Source organism: Humulus lupulus, chromosome 9 (genome assembly GCF_963169125.1).
Source record: "Humulus lupulus chromosome 9, drHumLupu1.1, whole genome shotgun sequence".
Lineage (NCBI taxonomy): Eukaryota > Viridiplantae > Streptophyta > Magnoliopsida > Rosales > Cannabaceae > Humulus > Humulus lupulus.
In genome coordinates this window covers 86,499,880-86,512,188 of record NC_084801.1, presented here as the reverse complement: position 1 = coordinate 86,512,188, position 12,309 = coordinate 86,499,880, and the positions used below count along the sequence as shown (strand labels likewise).

The following is a 12,309-nucleotide window of genomic DNA, read 5'->3' as shown; positions in this document are numbered from 1 at the left end:
TTGCTAATATTAATAGAAATCATGTTGATGAAAATTTTGTGCCTAAAAAATCCTTGCTTGAATATTTTGCACCTATTTCATATAACACTCTTTCATGTATTGTTTTTCCTACCACTTTTGCTACCCATTTTGAGCTTCAACCATCAATCATTTAATTGTTGCCATCTTTTTATGCGTTAGCTAGAGAGAATCTTCACATGCATGTCAAAGATTTCTTAGAAACTTTCTCAACATTTAGATTTCAAAAATTTACTAATGCGTCAGTCAAACTAAGATTGTTCCCTTCCCACGGGGTCTATAACAACATGGGATCAACTTTATAATAAATTCTTGTCTGAAATTTTTTCCTATGTCTAAAACTGATAGTCTTAGGAGAGAAATCTCCAAGTATTTTCAAAAAGATAATGAAGAGTTTTATGAATGCTGGGAAAGAATTAAAGATTTATTATTAAAATGTCCTCATCATGGTTTTGAAAAATTGAGACTTATAAAATATTTTTATGATGGTTTGACTCCCTCTAATCGTCAAATGATTCAATCAATGCATACTGCAAATTTTTTACAATTTCAAGGGCAAGAGGCTTGGGACACCCTTGAAGACTTGTCTATCAATTCACAACAATGGAATTATTTTGATCCTAGGTCTAGGTCAACTAATTCACCAAAAAGAGGAGGAAGGTATGATGTAAAAGATGAATTAGCGAGAAAAGTATAAGCTTTAGCCAGAAGCCAAACTATAAATTCTCCAACGCAACCAAGGAAAGATGTTAGTTCTATATGTTCTAGTCCTTGCCATAATGCCCAATCATGTCCTACCTACTAAGAGGATTTTTCTGAGGAGGCCAATGCTCTTCATGCTTATAGGAAACAAAATGATAGCCAATTTTCATCCACTTATAATCCAAATTGGAGAAACCACCCAAACTTTTCGTGGAGACAAAAGCAACCTCTAATGAATCAAGGGCACCAATACAATATGCAAAACCAAACTCATGCCCCATAAAATCAACCATATCCTCAACAAAGGAAACCTTCCTTAGAAGATACTTTTTTATAAAATTTATGCAATACACTCAACAAATCTTACAAAACCAGTCTCAATCAATTACCAAACTCAAGACACAAGTAGGACAACTCGTTGTTGCTTTAGCTGATAGATAAAAAGGAGCATTCGCTAGTCAACCTATCCCATATCCAAATGGTCAATATGAGATAGGAAAGTCTAGTCATAATAAAAAAGCCAAATCAATGTCAACTCTTATTTCCAAAAGAACATTGTCAAACCCGATTACATACCCGAGGTTGAAAAAGAAAAAGAAAAGAGTCAACCTTCTAGTTCTAATGCCAATGACTCTTCAAAGGAGGAATCAATCCTTTCATTCCCAAAGCCCCATTCCCACAAATATTACTTCCAAATAAAAAAGGCGGCCAATATAATGACATCTTATAAGTTTTTAAGCAAGTTAGTATCAATATCCCTTTCTTAAATGCCATTAAATGAATTCCTGCCTAATCTAAATTTTTAAATGATTTTTATACTAAAAAAAGAAACACTAATGTTCCTAAAAATCTATTTTTAACTGAACAAGCTAGTTCCATTATTCAATATAAGAGTCTTGTTAAATATAAAGATCCTGGGTGTCCTACAATTTCATGCATTATTGGTGATTATTTTATTAACAAGACTTTACTTGATTTGGCTGCTAGTGTGAATTTATTGCCTTATTCTGTTCATAAACAACTTGGTCTTGGTGAACTAAAACCTACTTCTATAACTCTTCGATTATTCGATTGTTCTGTGAAAATTCCTAGAGGCATTGTAGAAGATATTTTGATAAAAGTTGATAAATTTTACTTTCCTATTGACTTCATTGTTCTTGATACTCAACCTGTGCAAAATGTGCATGATAAAATTCCTATCAATTTAGGTAGACCATTCTTAGCTACATCTAATGCAATCATTAATTGTCGTAATGGCGTTTTGAAGTTCTCTTTTGGAAATATGACTGTTGAATTGAATGTATTTAGTGTTGCTAAATCTGTTAAGTGTGAGGAAGTGCATGAAGTTAACATGATTGAGAATATTTTTTAAGTTGATGGAAATTACTTGCTTGACTGTTGTGAAAAATATTTTGGTATGAGCTTACATGTTGATGATTCTATAAATGATGTGAATTATTTGTTAGAGTCTATGCCCTTAAATGATAACATAACCGGACCTTTTTCACCCCTAGGGCATATTCAATCAATTTTCGAGTCTCCAAAGTTAGACATGAAACCTTTGCCAGAAAATTTAAAATATGTTTTTCTAGGAGTTTTTGAAACCTTCCCTGTTATCATAGCATCCGCCTTAGATAAAGAACAAGAAGATAAATTGTTAGATGTCCTTAGAAAACATAAAGAAGCCATAGGTTGGACCATTGGAGACATTAAAGGAATTAGCCCATCCATATGTATGTATAGAATCCATCTAGAAGAGAATTCTAAAACCTCTCGGGAAGGTTAAAGAATGATAAATCCAAATATGAAAGAAGTAGTTAGAGAAGAGGTCATTAAACTATTTAACATAGGTATTATTTACCCTATTTCTGATAGTTAATGAGTTAGTCCAGTTTAAGTTGTGCCTAAGAAGTCTCGAATCACTTTTGTTGAAAACGAGAAAAATGAATTAATCCCCACTCGAGTACAAATGGGGTAGAGAGTGTGCATAGACTATAGAAAGCTAAATAATGTTACTACAAAAGACCATTTTCCATTATCATTTATTGATCAAATGCTTGAACGTTTAGCTGATCATGCATATTATTGCTTTCTTGATGGGTATTTGGGATATAACCAAATCTCCATTGCCCCAGAAGATCAAGAAAAGACTACATTTACGTGCCCTTTCGAGAATTTCACCTATCGTCGAATGCCTTTTGGATTGTGCAATGCACCTGCGACTTTTCAAAGTTGTATGATTTCAATTTTTTCTGGCATGGTTGAAAGATTCCTTGAAGTATTTATCGATGATTTTCTGTGTTTGGTTCTTCCTTTGATGAATGTTTCAACCATCTTTCTCTTGTCTTGATTAGTTGTAAAGAAAAAAACCTTGTCCTTAATTGGAAAAAAATGTCATTTTATGGTTAAAAAATGATTTGTTTTAGGACATGTAATTTCGTCTGAGGGAATAGAAGTCGATAAAGCTAAAGTTGATCTTATTTCAAAACTTCTCCCACATAAAACTGTGAAAGAAATTAGATCATTCTTAGGCCATGCCAGTTTCTATAGAAGATTTATAAAAGACATTAGCAAAATTCCTCGGCCTTTATGCCATTTACTTTGAACAGAAAATGTTTTTGTCTTTGATAATGATTGTCATGTTGCCTTTGATAAATTGAAAAATCTTTTGACTACGACACCCATTATTCGACCTCCTGATTGGAAAATACCTTTTGAAATAATGTGTGATGCTTTTGATTATGCTATAGGTGCTGTCTTAGGACAAAGGCTTGAAAAAATGCCTCATGTAATTTACAATGCTAGAAAAACTCTAAAAGATGCTCAATTAAATTATTCCACAACCAAGAAAGACTTGCTTGCTATTGTTTTTGCGTTGGAGAAATTTAGGTCTTATTTGCCAGGGTCTAAAATTATTGTCTATTCTGGTCATGCTGGATTAAAATATCTCTTGTTGAAAAAAGATGCCAAGTCTCATTTGATTCTTTGAATCCTGCTTTTACAAGAATTGGACATAGAAATACGTGATAAAAAAGGGTCTGAAAATGTTGTTCTTGATCATTTGTCTGGGCTAGTTTTTGAAAATACTTATGAATGCACTCCTATCACAGAAACATTTTCTAATGAATAATTGATTCACGTTTCTTCCTTCCCTTGTTATGATGATATTGTTAATTATTTGGTCACAAAAGAAATACCATCTCATTGGTCTAATCATGATAAATCTAAATTTTATTTTGAGGTGAAAAACATTATTTGGAATGATCCTTACTTGTTTAAATAATTCCCTAATCAAATAATTAGAAGAAGCATTCCAAATTGTGATCAACCTAAAATCATATCTTTTTGTCATGATCTTGCATGTGGAGGACATTTTAGTGGTAAGAAAACAATTGCTAAAGTTTTACAATGTGGTTTTTATTGGCCTACTATCTTTCGTGATACATATATTTATTGTAAAGCTTGTGAGCGTTGTCAAAAGTTAGGAAGTTTGACTAAAAGAAACATGATGCCTTTGAATCCTATTCTTATCATTGACATATTTGATGCTTAGGGCATTGATTTTATGAGACCATTTCCTAACTCTTTTATTAATCTTTATATTCTTGTTGGAGTTGATTATGTGTCTAAATTGGTTGGAGCTATTGCATGCCACACTAATGACCTCAAAGTTGTGCTTCGATTTTTGAAAGAAAATGTATTTTCCCGTTTTGATTCACCACGCGCTATCATTAGTGATAACGGTACACACTTTTTCAATAAGCCATTTGAACATTGGATGAAACATTATGGCATTACACATAAAGTCTCAACACCATATCACACACAAACTAGTGGTCAAGTTGAAGTGTCTAATAGGGAAGTTAAGCACATTTTAGAGAAAATTGTTAATCCAACTAAGAACGATTGATCCTTAAGACTCACTGATGCATTATGGGCATATCATACCATGTACAAAATGCCCATTGACATGTCACCCTACAGACTTGTGTATGGGAATGCATGTCACTTACCTGTTGAGTTAGTACATAGAGCCTTTCGGGCTATTAAGCAGTTAAATTTTTCTTTAGACAAGGAAAGTGAAAAAAGAAAGCTTCAACTAAATGAACTAGAAGAAATTAGGAATGATGCATATAACTATTCAAAAAAGTATAAGGATCATATGAAATTTTACCATGATAAAAATATTTTGTGAAAAGATTTTTCTCCAGGTCAGAAAGTCATTTTATACAACTCTCAGTTACATTTATTTATAGCAAAATTACATTCTAGGTGGACCGGTCTCTATATTGTTCGAGTTGTTTTTCTACATGGGGCTATCAAATTTGAAAATCCTAACAATTGTGATCTTTTTAAAGTTAATGGACAAAAATTAAAACCATTTTTAGAATTATAAACCGATGAAGTGGATGAAATCCTCCTTGAGGATCCTATTTAAGAAGTTATTCGATTGCTTGCAATTACTCTTTGTAACTTGTTTTGTGTGCTTGTTTTCGTGTTAACTTTTGTGTGTTATACTTTTTGTTAAGTGTTTCTTGCTCTCTTGACGATGCACCACGATGAGGTACGACCACTCTAAACTCTAACCTCTTGTAAATTTTAATTTATATTTATATTTTGATACATTGAAGACAATGATTAAATTAAGTTTGGGGTAGTGATTTTAATGGTTGTTTACTATTCACTATGCTGAATATGAGGGTAGAATTGTTGAAGTTTGTTTTGAAAAAAAAATTGTTTTATTGTGTTTCGTATTGTTTTGTTTTTGAAAAAAAATTGGTGATATCTTTTAATTCCCATGATAAGAACCTTGATTTAGTGTGATTATAGTTCTCTTAAAAATATGAATATTTCTTAAACTTTAGTTTTAATTATTGGGTCAATTTTGCTTAAATTATATATATATATATAGATTTTTTATAATAGAACACCTCTAATTTTTATAAGTTTAAATGAAAAATAATTGTTCTTAAAAATATAATTTATAAATCAAGATTGACTATTTGATTAAATACATAAGCTTAATCTATATTCATAAGTTTTTTAGAGCTATTATTATTATGCAATCTTTGAGGAAATACTTAAGATGTCACCATTAAAAAAAAATTGTGTTTAAATTTTCTTTTGCTTGAGGACCAACAAAACTTTATGTTTGGGGTGTGATAACTCTACAAAATAGACGTATTTTATCATATTTTATATGCTAATAGTTGCTTAGTTATTAATTTTTAAGTAATTTATTAAGTTTGTAAGTAATTATGAATTTATTAGTCTTTGTTATCCAAAAAATTAGCATTGATGACGTGGCAAGTGATCCCTGGACACGTGGCTGACACCTGGAAATGTTCTGTTAGAGTATCGACCAGAAGACACATTAGAAGCAGTGCGGCCCAGTCTTACCTGCGACCAGTCTGGTCGATAGTTCCGCATACAAAGCAACATTTATGGGAAGATATTTGTGAATCCTGAATTTATCTCGCACAATCTCCTGGATATCCGATTATTCAGGAGAGAATATCTGTAACAATCTTTTGTAATCCCCCTTGAGCCTATAAATAGCAAAAGATAGCTCAAGGAAGGGACTTTTTTGGCTTCTGAATTATTTGAGACTATAGTAATTCTCCTAGTGATATTGTATTGTTCTTCAGAGGTTAGTGAAACTCATTGAACCCTTGTTCTTTGATCACCCCTTTGATTCTATATCAAGAATAGTCTAAGTGGACGTAGGTTATTACCAAACCTTGGGGCCGAACCACTATAAAAATATCGTGTTGTTATTAATTTTTGTCATTACGTTCTTCTCATCATATTCATTCATATCAAGCATATTCTGACTCAGTGTTAGTTGGCCAAATCTTGGGTCAATAGTCTTATTATAATTTTTTATATGTTTTTGTAGATTTTTTATTGTAATATGTTGTAGTTTACTTATTTGAAATTAATAATGTTAAGTTAGAATTAAAAAAATTGTACTTTTATTGAGCTTAAATGTTAAAGCAAATTAAGTTTTAATTAGTATTTTTATGGAACTTATGTTGTATATTTTATTATTGAAAATATTTAGTTATAATTTAATTTATGTTTATTTTATAAAGAATATGTTCTATTTTTGGGCTCTTGAAAAACAAGAAAAATGAAGGAAAGGAAAATAAGTAAAACTAGAAGAAATGAAGTAAAATATGATATTTTTTAAGGGAAAAGAAGCCCAGCCACCCAAATCCTCAACGGCCCAGCCTTCGGCCCATGCGCTCCCAGGCCTGCCTCACCGACCCGCACCTGCCTGGACCTGGACCTGCACCAGCCCACGATCCATCCCGCCAGCCCCACCCGCCTGCCTCCAGCCTTCGGCATAGACTCCAGCCAACCTCAACTCATCACAGGCTCAGCTCGACGCCTTCAGCTGTCTCCAGGCCCTCCTACACTTGCCAGTAGCCACCAGCCCCACCTTCCATTTTCCTCTTGAGCCCATATTGTCTCCTTGTCCCCTTGTCCCTCAAATGCCAATTTTTTACCCATTTTTTCTACACATTTCACTAAAAAATTCATCATGACAACCTAGAATTTATGTGAAGACCCGACTAACTTAAAGACCTAAGACCTTTAAAACTACTAAGACATAACTACTATCTTCGGATATAAAAAGAATATAACTTCATTTATAGAAAATCCAAAAGAATACCGGATCCCATTGTTTATACATAAAATAACGGAAACTAAACGTTTATTTACATCTTCAAAATAATAAGTGCGGAAATCATAAAGACATACTTAAAAAGGCTCAAAAACAAATATCAATGTCATCCTTGATCGATCCTATCGATTCATTCCTTTAGTTCCTCACCCAATACACAAGCCAAAGCCACCTTGGATCCGTTTCACCTTCCATGTTCATTTACCTTCACAATCTAAATAAAAAGGAATGAGCCTAATGCCCAGTAAGGAAAAATTACTAAAGCATAAAACATAAAACATAAGACATAAAACATAAAACATAAAAATAGACTACGATATTAATGACCGTTAACTAATTATCGTAGTATGTGATAGAAACCGCTATAGTCCTCTTAACTACTATTTTAGAGGTAGGTTTAGACACAAGTATAGTCTACGATAATATTAAAAATCTTGGGATTTTCTATCTAAGCAACCATATTTCCCAAGCGACTAAAGACATAAAAAAAAAAAACATACAAGTACATAGCACATACAATCTAACTTATTTTTCTTACCAAAACCGGAACATTCGAGACAAGTGTAAAAATGAAAACTCCTAAAACAAAACATTAAAACCATACATTTCCTAAAGAGAAAAAGATGAAAAGAAGATCTAAACCATCGAAATAAGCACTTACCAAAAATGTTAAGTTCAAAGGAATAGAGTTCCTAACCAAAAATCCATTATAACGAGTTAGGATTTGAAGTAAAAGAAAAGAATAAGAAAAATAGACTAAACTTGATGATTAAGAGTACCTTAGATAGATTAGAGCTTCGATCTATAGCTCAACACCGAAATCACACTATAGCCTACTTCCCAGTTGTTTAGAAAAGCTTAGATTTGAAAGTTGCAACCCCAAAACCTTAGTGTTTCTCTCTTGAACGAAAACAACAGCTTGGAGGCTCTTAAAAGTGTTTGAAAGATGATGAAAATGGTTTAGTGAAGGGTCCTATTTAAATAGTTCAAGAAGCGAAACTAACTCCCATTAAAATGAATAAAAAATGGGATTTTCCGCTCAACAAATGCCCAGAACTTGGTCAAAATCGTTCAAGAGCAAGTGCAAGCTGTTGAGGGCTATTTATAGCTTTGAATTCCATGCAGTTTCAAACATAGCCACTGCAGCTGATATATCACCCCCCATAGGCGATATATCGCCTCCTATGTTTTCCCCAAGCTCCTTGGTTTTGTTAATTCAAAGTCGATGTGTTTTTCGTATTTGCATAGGCGATATATCGCCGCTACAACTGCAATATATCGGCTTACGCTAAGCACGTTTCTGCATGTTTTAAGCACACTTAAAGTTGTTTCAACAATTTTTACTGTGTAATACAAGATCATAGCTTCTAAGGGAAGATTCTAGACTTCCTAGGTTTATCCTTGATAATTTTATTCATTTAAAATCCTTAAATTCTTAATAAGCATACATGTGACAAATGTCACATTCTTAATTATTGTATCTAAATCTTAGATTATAATAAATAATATTTATAGGACCAACTTCAATAATTGAACTTTATCATAAAATCAATATTTCTAAACTATAGGGTAAACTTATAAAATTTATAACTAGCTCTACGAGTTTCCAACAAATTCCCGGCTTGAACCAATATGTATGAAAACTAAAATACTTCAGCATAAGATACTACTATCTAACTAAGTAAAATTCCAAGGCGCTACAATTATCCCCTACTTAAAAGAATTTCATCCTCGAAATTTACTTACCAAACAATTCTAGATACCATGCTAGGATTTCTTTCTCCAATTCCCACGTTGCCTCCCATTCTGTACTATTACTCCATAAGACCTTGACTATCAGAATACTCTTTGACCGTAATTCATTTACTCCTTCTCCAGGATGCGAACCAGTCGTTCCTCATAACTTAGGTCTTTCTGGAGTACTAACGTCTCGTACTTGAGAACATGAGATGGGTCTGACACATATCTACGCAGCATCGGGATGTGAAACACATTGTGGATGTCTGCTAGAGCTGGTGGTGGGGCTAATCTATACGCTCCTTGTCCCACCTTGTCCAATCTCTCAAAAGGACCTATGTACCTGGGACTAAGTTTGCCTTTCATCCCGAACCGCTTCACTCCTTTCATTGGAAATATCCTTAAGAAGACTTGATCTCTGAGTTTGAATTCCACATATCGTCGCTTGGTATCTTACTTTTTTGCTGACTCTGAGCAGCGAGCATATGTTTTATAATTAGCTCCACTGTGTCTTGGGCCTCTCCAACAGCCTCAGGTCAAAGAAGTTGCATTTCTCCTACGTCATCCCAATGTAACGTTGACTGGCATTTCCTTTCGTAAAGTAGCTCATAAGGCGCCATATCGATCGTTGCCTGGTAGCTATTATTGTAGGATAACTCTATAAGTAGCAAATACTTACTCCATGATGCTCCAAAGTCTAGTACACAAGCGCGCAATGTATCTTCTAAAATCTGTATGGTACGCTCAGACTGTCCATCGGTCTGAGGATGAAATGCCGTACTAAGACTTAGCTTGGTACCTATGGCTTGCTGCAAGCTTCCCCAAAATCTTGATGTGAACGCCGAACCTCTTTTAGATACTATGGTCTTACGGATTCCATGCAGTCGTACAATTTCTCGGACATAGATGTCTTCATACTGGTCAGCAGTGTACGTAGTCTTGAAAGGCAGGAAGTGAGCTGACTTTATGAGTCTATCCACCACGACCCGAGCCAAGTCGTGCTGCCTGCTTGTTCGTGGTAGTCCTGTCACGAAGTCCATGGCTATGTCTTCCCAGTTCCACTCTGGAATACTAAGCGGTTGTAACTAGACTGCGGGTTGCTGATGTTATGCCTTTACTTGCTGGCAGGTTAGGCATTTGGACACATACTCTGCTACGTCTTTCTTCATTCTCGGCCACTAATATAGTGCCTTAAGATCATGAGCCATCTTGGTAGACCTTGGGTGAACAGAGTATGGGGTAGTGTGTACCCCTCCAATATTTCATCTTAATCCCATGGTCATTCGACACGCATACTTGAGCCTTATATTTCAAGAACGCATATCCTGATATAGAGAACTCTGTATTCTTGCCATCATTGAATGTAGCCGTATGCGATAGTAGTGTCTCATCATGCCCTTGCTCGATCTGTATATCCTCTAGTAAAATGGATTGCCAAGTTAGCCGGTTGACCCATGATTATTTCTATCCTTGCATTAATCAGCACTTACTATAGCAGCTTCTCAATCTAGATAATGCTGCCAGCCTTCCATAATTCTTCTAGCTTAATGTGTCTACAATGAAATTTTCCTTTCCTGGGTGGTATAGGATTTTACAGTCATAGTCTTTTACTAGTTCCAACCACCTAAGCTACCTCATGTTGAGCTCCTTTTGCGTGAAGAAATATTTTAAGCTTTTGTGTTTTGTATAAATCTCACATCCTTCTCCATATAGATAGTGGCACCAGATTTTTAGTGCAATGACCACCGCTGCCAACTCCATATCATGTGTTGGATAGCGTTGGTCATATTCCTTCGGTTGTCTTGAGGCATGGGCTATCACCTTATTGTTTTGCATCCGCACGCAGCCCAACCCTTGCTTGGATGCATCACAGAATACTACAAACTTATCGTTGGGTGTGGTACACAAAACACTGGTGCTAAACACAATTTTTCTTTGAGCAACTGGAAAATTTCCTGATATTTAACTGTCTAGTTGAACTTCTGTTGTTTCCAAGTCAGGTTGGTAAGCGGTGTGGCTATCTTAGAAAATCCCTCCACAAACTTTCGATAATACACGGAAGCCCAAGAAAACTTCTAATATCTGACTCATTCTTAGGTCTTGGCCAATCCTTCACAACCTCTACCTTAGTTGGGTCTACTGCAACTCCATCCTTGGATAATATGTGCCCAAGGAACGCCACTTGTGATAGCCAAAATTCGTATTTCTTGAACTTATCATAAATTTAGCGCTCCTTTAGTCGTAGCATTGTTAGTCTTAAGTGTTCCTCGTGCTCAACTTTGTCCTTGGAGTACACCAATATATCATTAATGAATACCATGACGAATTTGTCTAAGTAATCCTTGAGGATCCGGTTCATTAAGACCAAAATACATAACTAGTAACTCGTAATGTCTGTATCGAGTCCTAAAAGTTGTTTTTGGTATATCCTCTTCCTTTACCTTGAACTGGTGATAACCAAACCGTGGATCGATCTTTAAAAATACTGTCGCTCCTTGGAGTTGATCAAATAAGTCATCAATTTGGGTTAGCGGGTTCTTGTTCTTAAATGTCACCTTGTTCAGCTCGCGGTAATTGATACACATCTGCATGCTTCCATCCTTCTTCTTTACAAATAGAACTTGTGCCCCCCATGGTGAATGGCTAAGTCTGATAAATCCGAAGTCTAAGAACTCTTGTAATTGTGTTTTTAACTCCTTGAGTTTGGTTGGTGCCATCTGGCATGGTGCTTTTTAGTAGGCTCGGTTCCCGATACTAGTTCGATTGTGAAGTCTATTTCCCTGTTAGGGGGTAACCCTGGTAAGTCATCATTCTGAAATTCCTTTATAATGTGGACGTCTCCAACCTTTAATGGTGTTTCTTCTGCAACATCCGTGACGTTTGATAAGAATGTGTGACATCCTTTCTCTATCATCCTCTGGGCCTTGAGAGATGAGACACGTGTTGTCCGTAGTCCTAAAACCTTGCCCATAAAACACAGTTTTTGACCCTCGCGGGTTTCGCACGTCACTTGCTTGTGTCAACAATCGATGGTTGTGCCATGTCATGCTAGCCAGTCCATGCCCAATATTACGTCAAAATCCTTGTTCTCTAGCTCTATTAGGTCTCCTTCTAGCTTCGTGCCCTCGACTTTGATCGGTACTCCTCGTACTATCCGTGAT

The 12,309-nt window shown here is 35.0% G+C and overlaps 1 non-coding gene across 1 annotated transcript; it reads right to left on the bottom strand.

The window, feature by feature from the left end:
* Positions 1 to 364: 364 nt before the first annotated feature.
* Positions 365 to 471, bottom strand: LOC133802766 (small nucleolar RNA R71). The gene has a single exon (XR_009877513.1). It is a non-coding gene; the product is annotated as a small nucleolar RNA R71 (small nucleolar RNA).
* Positions 472 to 12,309: the final 11,838 nt, after the last annotated feature.